Source organism: Balaenoptera physalus (genome assembly GCF_965194825.1).
Source record: "Balaenoptera physalus genome assembly, chromosome: 1".
In the NCBI taxonomy this organism is placed as follows: Eukaryota; Metazoa; Chordata; class Mammalia; order Artiodactyla; family Balaenopteridae; genus Balaenoptera; species Balaenoptera physalus.
Genome location: NC_138882.1, coordinates 108,353,573 through 108,371,772, shown reverse-complemented (window position 1 = coordinate 108,371,772; position 18,200 = coordinate 108,353,573). Strand labels below are relative to the sequence as shown.

Here is an 18,200-nt window from a genome sequence, read left to right as displayed (position 1 = left end):
GTAATACTTGAGGCAAAAAGTCATAAAAATTGTAATCATATTCATCAGTTCATTCAATCCTATGTAATTAATCCTTGTTCTGCTTGAGTCCAGTTTTTCCATTAGATCTGTCAACCTTGCCTGATGACTGAGGGTGATAGGGACAGTGATAATTCCAAGAAGTTTGCAAGGTTTTTGTTAAGGCTCTTATGAATTGCTTAGTGAAGTCAACGTCTTGATCACTGAAGGTTGTTGAAGGTATACCCAAGTAGGAAACATTTTTCAATTTTTTTTTGCTATTATGAGGGCATCAGACTTGCAGCAAGGGGAGGCTTTAACCCGTCTGGAAAACATACACATCATAATAAGTATGTTTTGATAACCCATACTAAGTGTCAGTTGAATGAAGGCCAGTTGCAGGTGTTCAAAGGGTCCAGAGGGAAGATGTTGATGCTCTTGGTGATGTGGTCCACAGCCTTGGTTACCTCTCATGTAAGGGCATATGTGACCCAGTATCTTGCCAAGCTTCCTTACTGGCCCAGACAGTGGCTTGTCCAGGGAAAAATCCAACCCATGCATGGTCTGCTATGGTGATGAGTCCTTGAGTCCTTCAAGTTTTATATGAAGCGATTGGGCTTTAGCTCATAGGGCTTCTTCTGATCCTGGGGTTAAAGGCCAGTGCAGCACACAAAAGGAATCTGGGTGGTCAGATTTTAGTTTCTGAACACAGGAAGGACAGAATTTGGAAAACTTAGTTTAGAGGGCTGTAGCCAGATATTGAAGGAATCTGGAAGAATTGAACATTTGGTAAGTTTTAATGATTTGTGTAAGGTAACAGGATCCAGTCCAAATCATAGGTAGGTTCCTAAACTGGTTTTTCCACAAGGGTGGGGTGGGGGGTGGGGTGGGGTAGAGGAAGTCACTTAAATCTCTACCAGAGAAGATGGAGTTTGCATATCCATCAATTACCTGTAATTTACTAAGTGAGCAAAGAGCACAAAGATAATGAACAAGGCTAGAGTCTTATAACTCTGACTATTGCTAACTTGGGATTAGAGTCAGAAGGGTGTGCTATTTTTTCCATTGAAACACAAAATTTCTCTCTATAGTCACTTCCCTGTTAATCAAAGATAACCTCAAAGAAAGATTATTTTTGATCATAAAATAAATCTGGTCTCATCAAATTTAACCTGAATATTTACATAGCTGCAGCGATAATGGTATTATCATATAGTACTTTTTAAATTTGCTTTGCTGAAAGTTTAATAAGACATGTCAGATTGGATTTTCAAAAGCCTCTTGAGCTAAGAACTCACCGTCAGATTTCACTTGTAGTATTTATAAACTTAGGTAAATTCCTCTCTTCTCAAATTCCCAAAATATCCTAAGGTTCCTAGGCTTGCCAGAAAGGGACCTTTGTTACTCACCCTGTAAACCAGAGAACAGTCCAGTTTTCCTAAGCATGGTTTGTAAGAATTAGTGCCATAAAGTTAACTGTAGTTCCTTAAAAATGTCTGGTCATATCTGATTAAATTCAGCATTATTCTCAATTATTCATTCCAGGCAAGGCCTTAGTTGCATAACCAATGTTTTCAATTAAGTCCTGTTAACAAGGAAGACAGACTCCTATTGAAATTGTGTAAATACCTACATTGCCATGAAAATAAGAATACTCAATAAGAGTTTTCGAATTCTGGAGGGGTCAGGAAGAAAGAAAAAGATAAATGTTTCATTTTCTGTTTACAAAAGCAGAGTGTACTAAATTATTATGAGTTATAGATAGCTTAAGAAGAAAGAGAAAGGGGTTCCTTTATCTAGAAAATATAATATTAACATCAACAATATTCTATTGGCTTTTAAAGGATTGGATGACTTCCAATCCACAATCATCCCTCATCAGTTTATGCAGCCCTGTGTAATTAATTTTTATTTGACCTTGGGTTTAATTTAATTTGACCTTGGGTTAGCAGTCTCAGGAACCCATCTGTTTCTGGACTAGAGTTCTGGAAAGCCAAGAGTACCTGGGCACAGGGCTCTGAGAAAGTCCATCTTTGTTGACACACTCTGGCCTGTGGCCAATTGCAGGTCCTTTCAGGAAAATGTCAGAGTAAAACAAAAAATTATCTGTAGATAACAAATGACTTAAAATGGCTGTGGTTAATTTATTATTAACAATTTTCAAAAGTGAAAGATCTGATGAGAGTTCATTATCAGAATAATGAAACTGACAAAGAAGATTGTTTCTGTGACATGCAAAACAAAGTCAATCCAAAAGAAATTTTAGACAAAATATCTATAAACATAACAATCCTATTTTCAAAGACCAGTGTATATTACATTTACTTTATGAAAATGAATGAATATAATCTTTACAGAGAAAAAAACTTTAGATTTAACGTATAATAATCCTGAGACATAACATACCATGGATATTCCAAGTACGTAATTAGAATATACCAAGAATATATCAAATTTATCAGGTAAAGAGATTCAGTAGAATGGAGTAAGACCTTAATATTTGTGTATTCATAGAACTCCATAGGTAAGTGATATGAATTCCCAGTTTAAAACCATTGGACTAGAAGAAGCTACATTCGAATTAAAGAAAGTGGAGACTAACTTAACATTTTAAAAAATTACTGAAATTATGATTGTATTCATTATCCTTTTGTTGTCTCATATCAGGCAAAGTAGCACCCAACTCTAATAAATAGAAACATACTATAGACAGTGAGGATACTGACAAATCTCTAGGAACTTCTCAAACAACATATAATTTCTGAAATATTTATATTAGTAATATGTTACCTATACAAAATAAGCGTAGGGAAGGTTAAGCTTTTCTTCTGATTTGACAACTCTTCCCATGCAGCTCATTAATAGTAACATATCAAATAAAACTAATTATTTCTAGAACCTCTCTTTTTATAAGATAAAAGAACAAATTCTTTGCGATTTTTCAAGGGCCTTCTGGGAAATCAGTTTTAGATGCAAAATATATTATTTGGAATTTGATATTTGGAATGTAGAGTATCAGGAATTGTTAGGTTTGAACACTTGCTTAAATAGAATCATGGGCTACTGTGAAACAATACTTGGCCACCTGTTTAACCAAAATGAAAATATTTGGTTAAATATTTTAAAAGTGTACATAAGGGATAACATGATTGTAAAGAACCTAGCTCTTTCAAAAGTAGGAAGACTTTGTACTCTTAAGTAATCAAGGACATGATCAATCAACATAAAGCACAGGAAGTCATTCTGATAAGACACAGGATCCTTGTTATACAGGCAAATTACTCAGAAGGTAAAGAAAAATCTCTTACAACCTCTTACTAAATAAAGCAGGCAAGTAATCCAAGAAGAGAGAGAAAACTAAAGTCTTTAGTTTTTATCAGTACATTTGCTACTAAAACACTTTTTGACAATCATCTCATGAATAAATCCACTAAACTTTAGCCACTTTTGACCACCACAATTAAAATTTCCTTTCTGAGAACCTGCTACAACTTTCTATATCCATCCCAATTTTTTCCTACACCTTCCTCCTTCTCATTCTAAAACAAAGAGTCGGTTTACTTTAGCAGAAAACTACTCTTTGCGTAACAAAAACCCATCCTGCATACCTTGCATACAGAGTTCCTCTCTCCCACTATTGCTCTGAGTAGAGACTCATTTACATATATTGATTGTAACTTTTAATCACAGTCACTTCTATTTCACAGGGAAAACTAAGAGGTAGGTAATTGTGACTATCTGTAATACACTAGCATTTTTAGCAGATCAGCAGAGCTTATGAATATACATCTCACAACTTTTTGTAGCCATACACATCCCAAAGCTGCAGAAAATGAACATATTCATTAACAGATCCAAATATATAGACTCTGCGTATCAATAAAAATGAGAGGCAAAAGTGTACAAAAATTATATAAACTAAAAATTATGCTTTGCAATTAGTGTTTCAGTATCCTATCTATCCTACTTAGAAATGACCTAGGTATCTATGAATATCCGTTAATTAACTCAACTTAGCATTTGTCCAAGAGTTTAAGTCACCTAGAGATCTTGGAAGCTATTTCCAATAGGACATATTACAAAACACAATTACTGTTGAAATAAAGTTTGCCAGAATAACAATTCAATTTGCTTAAACACAAATTTACTTTTTTCATAATCTTAAACATACAGTTGATATATGCTAGCTTATTTGATCAGTAAATGAACAAGTTTATGAAAAACATACCCAATTAGAATAAATATGTATCAAGCAAATATGCTTATTGCTACTACTCAGAAAATATAGCTCTTTTTATTAAACCAACAATATTAAACTAGTCTCATTTGCCAAAGATTTACCTAAATAATGTGAACTCAAATTCCTAAGCCATTTGCATTAATATTATATATATATATATATATATATATATATATATATATATATACAATGAAATTTTTAGAAGATCAATTTCCTTAATTTCTGAGAATTTTAGAATTAGATAAGGCTTACTTATCTCTAAATCACTCCAAGTAGCACTCTTTTAAGAGATTTTATAATCTGGTAGTACTACGAAGGAAAGAATATATTACATACTCACAAGCACGTAAACATATATATAGACCCAAACAGAGAGCTTATAGCTTCAATTTTTAAATTTCAGTCAATTTTGTATTTCAGCCAAGTAGAAAAAAAAAGGGGTTTTGTTCTCATTAGGTACAAATTTTAATTAATTAATTAATTAATTTTATTTATTTATTTTTGGCTGCATTTGGGTCTTCGTTGCTGTGTGCGGGCTTTCTCTAGGTGCAGAGGGGGGGGCTACTCTTCGTTGCGGTGAGTGGGCGTCTCATTGCGGTGGCTTCTCTTGTTGCGGAGCGCAGGCTCTAGAGCGCAGGCTCAGTAGTTGTGGCGCACAGGCTTAGTTGCTCCACAGCATGTGGGATCTTCCCGGACCAGGGCTCGAACCCATGTCCCCTGCATTGGCAGGCGGATTCTTAATCACTGTACCACCAAGGAAGCCCCTAGGTACAAATTTTTAATTGATTTGAGTTTCAAGTAGACAAAATAGAAAAAAAACAGAGTAATAGACCAGATCCTCTGCTATGCTTCACCCACAGAGGCAAGATTTCTATAAGCCATTTAAGACATTCACAGAGGTCATCAAAAGTTCAGACCATAAAACCAAAAGAAACTAGCACCAGAAATCAAGCCAGTACTCAAAAAGAATACAAATCAAGTCCTTACTGTGCTGCTGATGGACAGGAGTCTGGAACACAGGTCCAAATGTGGGACTTGCTGTTGAATATCTGGATCGCCAGTCAAGAGTAGAGCACAAAGGGCTTGAGGAGTTCCCCTTACTTGAATGGAGTAAAGAGGGATTGAGGGAGAGGTCCAGTCCCATGTGATTCATGGCACCACACTACTGAAGACAAAAGCTGGACAAGTCAGGATATTGATTTTATTCAGGCTATTAGAGAGAGCAGGTTAAGAGTATCTCAGCAAGTGGTTTTGCCTTGGAGTTTCATAGAGAAATGCTATGGTCTGAATGTTTGTGTCCCCCCAAAATTCATGTAGAAATCCGAATGCCCAATGGGATGGTTTTGAGGTGGGGCCTTTGGGAGGTGCCTAGGTATGAGGATGGAGCCCTCATGAATGAGATTAGCGCTCTTATAAAAGAGAATCCACAGAGCTCCCTAGCCCCTTCTGCCATGTTGCGGATACAGCTAGAAGGTGCTGTCTATGAATCAAGTAGCAGGCTCTCACCAAACTCCTAATCTGCCAGCACCTTGATCTTAGACTTCCCAGCCCCCAGAACTGTGAGAAATAAATTTCTGTTGTTTATCAGCCACGCAGTCTGGCATTTTGTCATAGCAACCTGAACTAAAACAAGAAGGATCAACAAGTTGCAGGTAGAGTGATTTACAGTGGGCATTGTTTTGCAAACAGGGGAAGTGTCAGTTGGTTAGCTGAACAAGAAATGTTTTTCTCTGTGGATAGCTAGTTTCAGGTGGACCAAACAGTTCTAATCTCAGCTAATCAATCATGAGACAGAAAATGGAAGTTGGACGTTCTGAGTCTGCCCATGTCAGAGGATTCAGGTAAAAGGAACTTGTCACAGGTAAATGGTAGGGTCACCTGTGAGTCTTATGGGAACCATGAGAAAGTTGGACAGCAAATCTTATTTAAGTTGTATTGGGAGAAGTGGTTCTTTATAGTAAGCCATTTCTCAGAACCTGAAAGGGTAGAGGAATTTTGGAAAACAAAGGGTTGGGGGGATTTCTTAAGCACCTCTATTTTCCAGGCTCAGGTAAAGTTTAACATTGACACTATATAACACAATCTAATCATGGGTGTGACACCAGGGGCAGAGAACATGGGGGCCATTTTAGAATTCTGCTTACAACAGGGGTAGTTCAAGAAGCTCAGAAAGTTGCCTGATAACTTCAGTTTTCTCTTTGAGGTATGTGTGTGATGGGGAGGGTTGACATAAGGAGGAGGGCTGTCTAGAGATTTGTGAAGGTTTGAAATGATTATTGTGAAACATAGAGTAAGTGAATTGAAGATATTGAAGATCACCATTAGTAAACACGTTATTTAATACCAGAGACTGTAAATTTGCAATGGCTCTAATCCACTAAGTTATGTGGTTCTGTAGTTTTCTCCAGGAATCTTTGGCAGATTTGTTGACTGAGTGTATGAGTGGAAAAGGAGATCAGTGGACTGATCCAAGTTAAGTAATTCTGGGTGAATGGAAGTACAAAAGGACATGGCAGTGGATGGTAACAGGAAGAGGTTATGGACATTGGGGGTCAAATCTAGGTAGAAAAAGAAGAAAGAAAGAGGGGAAAGATAGAATAAGGCAAATGGAGGGGAAAAAATGACTAAAAATCCTGAAGAATTCAAATAAATAGGTATAGTGAGAGTAAAGAAATGACACAGCTGAAATGAAAGGAAGTTCTGGATAAATACTGGACTATTGAGATTTATTATTTCAGGGATGGAGCATCATGGGGATAAAGTCTAAAATGTAGTCATGGGTATAAGTGGCTAAAGTACAGTAAAAGAAATAGACTGTAAATCATGTGGTAATGCTCCTGAGAAATGTGGAAATGTGGTTAGCAGATGTCAGGGATAAGGAGGGGCATAAGGTGGGAGAATAAAGATGGCAAAGGAGAAACTTTTTCCTTGTCAATGAGGGAATAATATTTTAAAAGTAGTAGTGAGGAGCTAGAAAAAAGACAACACAATCTTCCAGATCTGGAGCTGCTGTTTAATTGAGGGAGTGGCCCTCCTAGCACAGAATTTAAGAGGGAGGAATGTCAGTACCTTGTTAACATACATATTTCCCAAATACCTGGTACCTCTCTAATAAAAAAAAAAAGTGTAGCATAATACTTATATTTTCGTCAAATTCCACTTTGCTGAAAATACAATCAAAACAACCTGCTGCCAAGACAAAGTTGAATTTATAACGTAGTGTTGGTAAAGGTATTTTATATATATAGAGAGAGACAGACAGAGAGGCAGAGAGAGAGAAAGAGACTACAATTTACTTTTTTTAAAAAGGTGTCCAGTTCTATTAGGTTTAACACGTGCATAGATTTGTGCAACCACCACTACAATCAGAATATAGAACAGCTCCATCACCCACCAAATTTCCTTATGTTGTTTCTTTGTAATCAAAATTTCTCTCCACCTCTAAACCCTGACAACTACTAATCCCTCCTACTTGGTCCCTATAATCCCTGGATGTCATATAATGGAATCGTACATTGTATTGATGTACCTATTCAAAAACAATCGGGGCATTTGCAGGTTTGGGCAATTATGAATAATGTTGCTATAGACATTCATATATAGGACTTTGTGTGAACATAAGTTTTTAATTCTCTTGGGTAAATAAATACCTAGGAGCAGGATTGCTGGGTCATATAAGTATATATTTAACTTAATAAGAAACTGCAAAGCTGTTTTCCAGAGCAGCTACATGATATTGTATTCCCACCAACAATGTATGATAGTTTCTTGCTTCACATCCTTGTCAGCACTTATTGTCAATTTTTGTTTGTTTGTTTGCTTAGCCATTCTAATAGGTGTGTAATGGTATCTTACTGTGATTCTAATTTACAGTTCCCTAATGGCTAATGATGTGGACTATCTATTCCTGTGCTTATTTGTTATCTGTATATCTTCTCTGAGAAAGTATCCTTTCAAATCCTTTGCCCATTTTTTAACTTGGGCTTTTTCTTATTGTTGACTTTTGAGAGTTCTTTGTAAATTCTATATACAAGTCCTTTGTCAGGAGATCTTAAAATATTGTCTAGCAGTCTACAATTTGTATCTTAATTCTCTTAACAGTGTCTTTTGCAGAAAAAATACTTTGAAGTTTTGATGAAGTCCAATTTATAATTTTTTCTTTTATGGATTGTACTTTTGGTGTCATAACTAAAAACATTTTGCCTAACTCAAGGTCACAGTGATTGATTTCTTTCTATGTTTTCTTTTTTTTTAAAAAATATTTTATTTATTTATTTATTTTGTTGCTCCAGGTCTTAGTTGCAGCCAGCAGGCTCCTTAGTTGCAGCTCTTGGGCTCCTTAGTTGTGGCATGAGAACTCTTAGTTGCAGCATGCATGTGGGATCTAGTTCCCTGACCAGGGATTGAACCCCAAGGCCCCTTCATTGGGAGTGTGGAGTCTTAACCACTGTGCCACCAGGGAAGTCCCCTATGTTTTCTTCTAAATGGTTTATAGTTTGGGGGGTTTTTTGAGGTTGAGGTAGAGGTTTATTTTATTTTATTATTTTATTTCATTTCATTTTATTTCATTTTATTTTGCATTTGGATGTACAATTGTTTTTCCCTACCATTTTCTAAAAAGAGCATCCTTTATCCATTAAATTGACTTTGTACCTTTGTCAAAAAGCAGTTGACTATATTTGTGTCTATTCCTGGACCCTATTCTGTTCCACTGATTATATGTGTACACTTTCACCAATATCACACTGTGTCGATTACTGTAGCTTTATAATGATTCTTAAAATTGGGTAGCGTGCATCCTCTAATTTTGTTCTTCAAATATTCTTTTCTGCACTAATTTCATTCTCCTTTCCTCCTGCCTCTCAAATGCATTAATGTTAGACAATTTGAAATCATCCTACAGTTCCCTGAGGCTCTGTCCAATTTTTTTCCAATATTTTCTCTCTGTGGTTCAGATTGGATAATTTCTATTGATCTTCAAGTTCACAGACAATTTCCTCTTTTCCATTCTGCTATTGAGCTATTGAGTCTCGTTCTGGTAATTCTGACATCTGAGTCATCTCAAACTGGGATTTGTTTTTTCCCTTGTGAGTTGCTACAATTTTCTTGCTTCTGTTTTATTTACTTTTTTAACATTGAGTAATATTGCATTATATCCTGGATGTTTTAATTGCTATGTTATGAGACTCTAAGGTCTGTTAAAATCCTCTGGAGAATGTTGAGTTTTTCTTTGTTTTGTTTTAGCAGCTAGTTGTCCCAGTTGGGTACAGGCCAAATGTCTTAGCCTGCCTTCTTTGGGCCATGGTTCCAATGTAATTTCAGTTTTCAAACATTTGCAGTATTATTTGGATCTGTTCTATATGTTTCCCCCAGGGGCTAAACGGGCCTGGGTAGTGGTCTTTACCATAGACCAATGTTCAAAGCCTTTGGTCTTCTTTATCAGATTAGTTTCACACGTGAGTTCCTCGGGTGATCCTAGAACTTCACACACGTATATCTATAGGATTAACTTTTTAGTTACTGGGAGAAATAGAATAGAGTATGTTTATGCCATTTAACTAGAGCTGGAACCTATACTTTTTTTTTTTTTTTTTAATTTAAACCAAACTATTTTAATTTTTATTTATTTATTTATTTATTTATGGCTGTGTTGGGTCTTCGTTTCTGTGCGAGGGCTTTCTCTAGTTGTGGCGAGCGGGGGCCACTCTTCATCGCGGTGCGCGGGCCTCTCACTATGGCGGCCTCTCTTGTTGCGGAGCACAGGCTCCAGACGCGCAGGCTCAGTAATTGTGGCTCACGGGCCTAGTTGCTCTGCGGCATCTGGGATCTTCCCAGACCAGGACTCGAACCCGTGTCCCCTGCATTGGCAGGCAGACTCTCAACCACTGCGCCACCAGGGAAGCCCCAGAACCTATACTTTTAATAATAATTCAAGAAATTTCGCTATGTGGGTGTGACCTATTGAGATATACTTCCACAAGTTGTATGTTAGGTAGGCTGTATTGCTTTAAACATATTTGAAGTAGAATTCTCCTAGCTTAAAAATAATGTCTTTTGTGCTAACAGGTACTTTCATTTTCACAAGTCTTGTTATAAATTTGTCTTTTTACAAATTATGGCAATGCTTAAAGTCACATGAGTAGACATTCTCTCTGCATTATACCATAGACTTGAACTTGTGGTACATAGCAGCAGGCAGAGATTTTAAAGATGGTTATGACAGAGATATGCTTGACTTGATCCTTGCCTTAAGGCCTAGTTCTAATAGCCTTTTTTTTGTTTCAAAGGCTACTCAGTTTTATAGTTTACCAATTGGAGACAAAAAGCCTATTCAATTTTGTAATTTACCAACTGAGGTGAAAAGCATTTGCCACTCCCAACCCTGAAAGTTTTTGAACTTCTCTGTTCTCTTTATTCCTTTCCATTTCTGCTTATAAAAAAAGTCAATTATTTTTTGAGTGCTTCTCTTTCGTGAAGCATCTTGTCAAATGCAGCCAACACTAACCAACATATACAGTCAACATTTGTTTTCTACTTTCTTCTCCCAGAGCTACAAGCCTACTACGTTCATCATTTACCTTCCAAGTTATTGTAGGTGACCGTTTTATCAAATATTCCAATGCATAACATAATCATTCTTCCAGCTTATAAAATCAGCTTACTTGAACGCTAAGCCAATTCTACAAAAGGAAGGTTTTTATTAAAACACACCCCATCTGTGGGTATCAATTTCTGTATCAATCAATATATGCCAGGTTTTGTCAAAATTTTAATGGCACATAATAACAAAGATTTATTTCTTGTTCATGCTGAATGTCTGTTGCCGGTTGCTGAGGACTTCACTTTACAGCTCCTCGCTCTGTGTAGGCTCATGGAATCATGATCACGAACATTGCCAGACTCAAAGCAGAGAGAAAGAGAGTTCCAGAGGGTCACAAAATAGCAATTCAATGCTATGGCCCTTGTTGACACACAATCTGCTTACAACTGATTGGCCATGTCGGGGAGAAAGAAATTTTCCTCTGCTCTTCCAGGTTCTTCTGGCTGGTCTAAGAATCAAAGTTGACATGAGACAGATTAAAAGTAGAAAATCAAACAAAAGTTTAATAACATGTATACATGGGAGAGACCCAGGAAAACTGAGTAACACACCCAAATGGCTGAAATCCTCACCTTAGACATCATCTTCATCTAAAGACAAAAGAGGGTGTTGGGAGTTAGTGGTTTGGGACTTCAAAGAGGAGGAAAGCAATTGCCGTGGAGATGGAGAAGCAAATGTTTGGTAAGCAAACGTTGCTGGATCATGCAGAGACAGTGGGACACAAAGAGAAATTTTAACAAACAGACTTTGCTAGGTTCCTCCCTGTCTACACACCTAGTTCATACTACAGTCCTCTATCTACATTCTTCAGGCAGCTAGGGGGTAAGTCAAAGTTTCTTCCTGAGTCTTTTGGGCCATGATTGGCTTCAACTCGAAATTATCCGCATGCCAAAGAGAAATTTTGGGGTGGTAAATTTTGTTCCCCTATGGCCAGAACTAGTCATGTGGTCCCATTCAACCATAAGAGAGTCAGAAAGCACAACCTACCATGTGTCCTGAAGGTAGAGAGCAGGGAGTATTTGTGAACAGCATAATCCAAGTGCATATGAACTGTACAACCAAATGTACTCTAGGACTATATAGAGGCCAAACTTCACTCAATTGCACCCCCTCATCCACTCTCAGACTTAAGAGGCCCGTGACCAGCTTTAATCACACAGGTACATACTATGTACCTTTCTCCTAGACTTCCACAAAGGGATCTGTGGTGATTTTGTCAGGTAACTATGCCAGGTAAAAGAGAATCCCCTGACTCTGAGATAAAGGCAATTCCTTGATGCCCAGACCACCAAATTTATCTACCAATCAGAGACTTAAAAGAACATCAGGTTATAGCTGACGCTTTGACCAGAATCAACAAGCTCCATGGGGCAGCAATCATCCAGGTTGATTTTCCCAGTTTCTGAACATATAGATAGAGCAAATGGCATCACGTCCATTAAAACACCCCCTGATCCACTCCCCCCAGACAAAAGTAAGTCTGTTATAACAGGAAAAGCCAAGCAGAAGCCCCTCCTTGGAAAAGAAGGAAATAAAAAGTAAGTTCCTTTCAAACCTGTCAAATAGCTGTTCTATAGAATGTTAAACTCTACAGATCTATCACGAAGCAAAAGAATCACATGACTATGGAGCTATTGATGATATGGAAGTGACCTCATTCAACTTCTCTTAGAGGTAAATGATGGACAAGCAAATAACCTTTGGCTATTCTTTCCACACAGGTTCTTTGCCCTGAAGAACTAACAAGAACATGCCAGATGCAGCTAATTTGGTAGCTTGAGAGAACAACTGGTTTTTCCTGTTCGTGAGCTATACTTTCAATTCAATAGTTTTAAGAACTATAATAGCATAGGAACAAAGTATAAGTGACACCTGGAAACCTGAGGTATAATTCCCTAAGCACTGAAATTTTTTGTATTTTAACTGTTTTGGTAAGCAATTCTTTAAAAATATAAATCGCCATAGTCCCTGCTCTCTTTCTTTCTTGTTGTCTTTTCTTTTTTTCCTATGGAGTCTTAAGCCATTAAAGATCATAAACTATCAGCCTTGACTCTGCCTGAAGATACTGATCTGGGGAATGTCACTTTGTGTGCATAATGCTTGCAGTATCATCTGCACCACAAATAATTTAATTTAGTCTTAATTTCTCTGGGCCACCCTTGGAAACTACAGTTATTGTGCAATATTATAACGCACTCATGCTTTCAATAGGGTTGCCAGATTTAGAAAATAAAAATATAGGATACCCAGTTAAATTTTGAATTTCTGATAAACAATAAATTCTTTTTAGCTTAAGTATTGTCACTTGCACAACCTAAAAGTTGCAAGTTCAGTTTTATTTGTGGATCTTACTGAGAACTGTAGCCTGGGAGACAGCCTCTTCAGATACCTCTGGGGAAACGCTCTGAAGAGTTAAGGGAGGAGCCAGGATATATAGGAAGTTTCTGCTAAAACAAAACAAAACAAAACATGCAGTCTAACATCAAAAGATTACTGCTAATCACAAAAAAACAGACATCTAAAGTTAATGATGTTAGCGCTTTTCTCTCTATGGACCAATGCATTGAAATTATTCCTTAGATATACATCTCAACTCTTTAAGGCCAGTATCCAGAAGCCTAGACTGCTTCCTGTCTTTCTCCATCCTGAATTCGCCTCAGGGTGCTAGGGCTGGAGTGCTCTGCATTGGCTGGTGGCTTGATCCTTGTACAACTGGAATGGCAGGCAACATTCCCTTTCCACAGTATACACCACATATTGCATATACGAAACAATTATTCATTGTTTATTTGGAATTCAAGTTAAACTAGGTGTCCTGTATTTTATCTGGCAGCCCTAATCAAGTACCAGTGAGATACATAGTCCTGTTTGGCTCTGGCTGCCCTTAGACTGATACGTTATTCTAATTTGTCTGTCTTTAGGGTGTCAAAATTTGCCTTTCAGATCTGTTATAATAGAAAAACCAAAGCCGGTCCTCTGCCCCAGTGCCCCCAGATTGCTCTTTTTCTCTCTTCCTTCATGGCCATCTGCGTTCTTCACTGATACTTCTACCCTTATTGCTACTTTTGCTGTCTGCCACCTTTCTTCTATACTGTGCTCATTCCTTTTCTGTTCCATTTTTTCTTCCTGTGACAGCTAAGTGTACTGTTTTAAAGCATGGACTTAAAGGCAGACAAATTAGGATTTGAATCCCAGTTCACCTTTCAGTAGATATGGGAGCTTCAGTAATTACTTAACATCTGTAAGCCTCAGGTTCTCCTTCTGTAAAATACAGGTACTAATGCCTACTTTATAGGGCTGTTGTGAGGGTTAAATGAGATTGATACAGGCAAACTACTCAAAGGTACAATCCTTATTGGGAGCTTCAGGCCTTGGGTGCTGACTTGAATCTTTAAATGTGTTGGATGCCTGGACTTGCAGTTTAGGCTTTGCTGGACACTCTTCCCTGCTGAGATTTTGTACTGTCCGGCTTGTCTTCACCATCATTACCAACCAGTTCAGTTCCGTTCAGGAAATATGTGTTAAGTTTCTACTATGTGCTAAGCACTGTGCTAGGTGCTGGAGATCTGGAGATAAATAGGATAGCACTGACCTCAAGGAGAGTGTTGGGCAGAAAGGATATATATAAATCAGATCACAATACAGTGAAGTAAAATATTTTGATATACACAAGATGCCTCAAGATGTTATGGAACCACAGAGAAGGAGTTCAGACCCCTGGGAGGAAGGAAGCAAGAAAAGTCTTCAAGTTTGTGATAATATCTGAACAGAGAATTAAAAGATGAATGGGGCTAACTTTAAAAAATATAGGCAGGAGCAGTGGAAACATATTCTACATTCCGTGAACAGCATGAGGAATAGGAAAAGGTACTATGAATGGTATATACGGGGAAACTCAAAGCTGTTCAGTGTTGTTAGAGTATAAATTGTAAAGCTAGGAGAGGGTAATGAAAGTATTACTTTCTTTTGGTCATCAGTTTTGGGACTCATATCTTTACATCAATTGTGGGTCTCATATAGTTAACCCTCTATTTTCATTGTTGTTTTTGTTTGTCTAGAGTTTTGGTCATTTTCCAAGATGCCAAAGCACATGTTACTGTTTTGTAATTAATAAGTGCCTCCATGTCTCTTTTTTTCATTTTAAAGCTTTTTGAACAGACTAGAAGATCTTTCTTTTCTCTAAAAAGCTGTACTTATGTCATAGGGTATATTTTTCCTGCTGGTGTATTTTTAAAATATTTTAAATCTTTTTTTCCCCTTACAACCACACATAATTACTACTATTTTTTAATAAATATATATTCATTATATATTATCTCTATCTATCTATCTCTTAATCTTAGAATAGTGCCTATCTATTATTATTATGCGCCAGGCACATTTTACTTCCAAAATATATGGACAAACATTAAGATCTGATATATATTCCACCATCCAGGGAATTTCTCAAGATCATGTTACAGAACATTTTAAAGCCAGTTATTCTACTCTAACACAGTTATTTAATTTTATTTTACTGCTCTCTCTCCGTTTGTCTTTCTTGGACGTAGTTTTAATCATTTGCAATATAAAGAGACACAGGCTTAATTCATAGCGGCATTGTGTTAAGAGGAAAGGGACAATCCTACTCTATCTACTATTTGGCGGCGCTGCTTTGGGCGCGGCTCAGCCTCAGGGTCTAAGCCAGGGTGGGAGAATTGGTCGTTTCCAACCGAACAAGCTTTCCAGATGACTGGGTGGCAGCCTGCGCCACAGCGAATCTCGTTGGTTTTCACTGTCAGTGACAGTCATTTTTAGAAGCGGGTCTGTTTCCTTCCCGAATCCACCTCCTCACTCCCTCTCAGGGTCCTTTGCCCCAAAGGAGTTTGACTTTACTTTCTCAGTATGACACCCTGGCGCCCTCCGCCACCTGGCAGCCCGGCAGAGGCCCGCCGCTGGAGTTACTCCGTCCGCCAGGTCCTCTCAGGACACATCTAGCAGGAGGCACTGCCCCGGGCGGTGACACGACAGTGAAGCCGGCACCGGGGGTCGCCCGCGGGGCCGCCCGGGTGCCTCGCCTTCGGGATGGAGCCGGCCAGTGCCGAGCTGGGGCCACCAGAGCGGAGCCGGGAACGGTGTTCACCCGGGCCGAGGAGGAAGCCGGAGCATTTGGGGGACTGGACCGCGGGAACCCGGAAACGCCTGGGCTGCACCGGGCCGGCAGCAGAGACGGTGGCGGGAGCGGGCGCCGCTGCGCTTCAGGGGTCGCGGGGGACCCGGCGGGCGCCGCAGCCTGGGGTCCCGGCGGAGCGGAGCCGCCGCCCCCAGTGCGCGCAGCCGGCCGAGCCGCGCGGGAGGTGAGTCTGGCGCGCTCCTGGGCGGCTGCGGGCACGGGGAGGCCGGTGACCGCGGCTCCGGCCAGGGCAGTGATGTGAAATCCGTCTGAGTGAAGGAGACGGTGTGGAAGACCTTAAGTACTAGCTAAGTAGGGGTGGGAGTGGATGAAGTGACACGTTGTTAAGTCCGAGGGAATACGTGAGGAATGTGCTGGGTGGAGGAGGAAAAAAGGGCCCGGGGAAAGGGGTGTGTCAAGCGAATGAAAACCGCAGTGTGTGCCTTAGAGGCTGGGGCGTGGGGAGCCGCGGCCGGAGGGCCAGGCTGGCGGTCATTCTGTCAGCGAGCTGCCCCGGAGCTCCTGCTCGGTGTGTGGCCCTGTGGCAGGTACCGAGCCACCAGACGGGGGCCCTGCGCTGAAGAAGCCGCAGGGACTTAAAAAAATGGAAAAGCAGTCCTTGGTAAGGTTAATACATAGGCAAGGGCTGTCTGAGGCCAGGTGGGATTCCTATCAGAACAGGTGTGTTTGTTGGGAGAGGATTCTGAGTGTTTAGGAAGGGAGGATTTTAATTAACATTTATTTAAACCAACTAAACTCCGGGGAACGCTGGTTCAAATGAATTAAAGGATAATAATATTAAATGTAGTACTGGGCCTTGCTTAGTAAAACACGTGTCAGTACTTTATGGTAGAAGACTGAATCTTTTATTATGTTCTGTTACATGTAGTATTTGAAAATGGAACCAGAGTTAAGTTTTTGGTTTTCGATCAACATTCAACTTTGGTAGTTAAAGATGAAATTTGGAACAGTTTCTCACTTCGTGCGCTTACTTATTTTCACTGGTAAACTCAGGTTGTTTCCTTTAAAGGCATGACTTCTAAATTTACACTTCTGGTCCAAACTTTCCTCCCAATTATTGATTCTACTTTTTCAGCATCTCAATTTTCTTCTTCCCTTTTTCATTCCTGTGCTGAACGTGGCTTCTCCTTCCTCTTCTTACTTGCGCTATAGCGGTGGCTGGACTTGCTGCCCTCAGCCTGTCTCCCTTCCAATAACTCCCCTCCATATTGCTTTTTAAAGCCAGAGGTCTTGTGTATTCTTTTCCCTCAGAAATACTCGGTGACTCTCTATTGAATCCAGAATAAATTTAAAATTATTTAGGGTAGTATCCAAAACTCTTCAAAATTTGTAGCTGTCCATGGCTCCAATCAGATCAACATGTCCCTTTCATTCTTTTTTAAAAAATTACTTTATCCCACATATTCTATTTTTTAGCTAAACCATAGTAGTTACTTTGAAATGTAGTTTCTGAACATGTTCTATGCCTACCTGCCTTGGTCTTTGTTTACATCCTTTCTTCCTACAAGGAAGGCCTTCCTTACCATCTTCGTAGAAATTATACTTATTCTTTAATGCGACCTCCTTCTTTAAAAATTTTTTAAAAATTGAAATGTAATTGACATATAACTGTATTAGTTTCCAGTGTACAACATAATAATTTTTTAAAAGTAAATTTATATATTTATTTTGGCTGTGTTGGGTCTTCATTACTGTGCGCGGGCTTTCTCTAGTTGCGATGAGCGGGGGCTACTCTTCGTTGCAGTGCGCGGGCTTCTCATTGTGGTGGCTTCTCTTGTTGTGGAGCACGGGCTCTAGGAGCGTGGGCTTCAGTAGTTGTAGCACGCAGGCTCAGTAGTTGTGGCTCGCGGGCTCTAGAGCACAGGCTCAGTAGTTGTGACACACGGACTTAGTTGCTCCACGGCATGTGGGATCTTCCGGACCAGGGATCGAACCTGTGTCCCCTGCATTGGCAGGCGGATTCTTAACACTGAGCCACCAGGGAAGTCCCTCAGTTTTTCAATCTGTAAAATGAGTGGTACCTCCTTTTACAGATTAAATGAGATTTAAATGAGATGATGCCTGTGAAGCACCTAGCACAATGTCTGATGGGTTGAAGGTGCTCAGTAAATGTTATTTCATTAATTTAACTTCTCTTGTGATGCTGCAATTATTAGAAAATATTTAATGAGAACCAGTTTCAGCGTGCA

General features: G+C 39.1%; 1 protein-coding gene across 2 annotated transcripts in view; it reads left to right on the top strand.

The window, feature by feature from the left end:
* The first annotated feature begins 15,994 nt into the window (after positions 1-15,994).
* The window catches only part of SLC35A3 (solute carrier family 35 member A3), a 46,219-nt gene continuing 44,013 nt past the window's right edge, over positions 15,995-18,200 (top strand). The window contains exon 1 of one of the 2 annotated variants that reach the window (XM_082452851.1): positions 15,995-16,174. The gene's annotated coding sequence lies outside the window, so the exon portion shown is untranslated. The remainder of the gene's footprint in view (positions 16,175-18,200) is intronic. The other variant, XM_082452852.1, reaches the window with a different exon arrangement.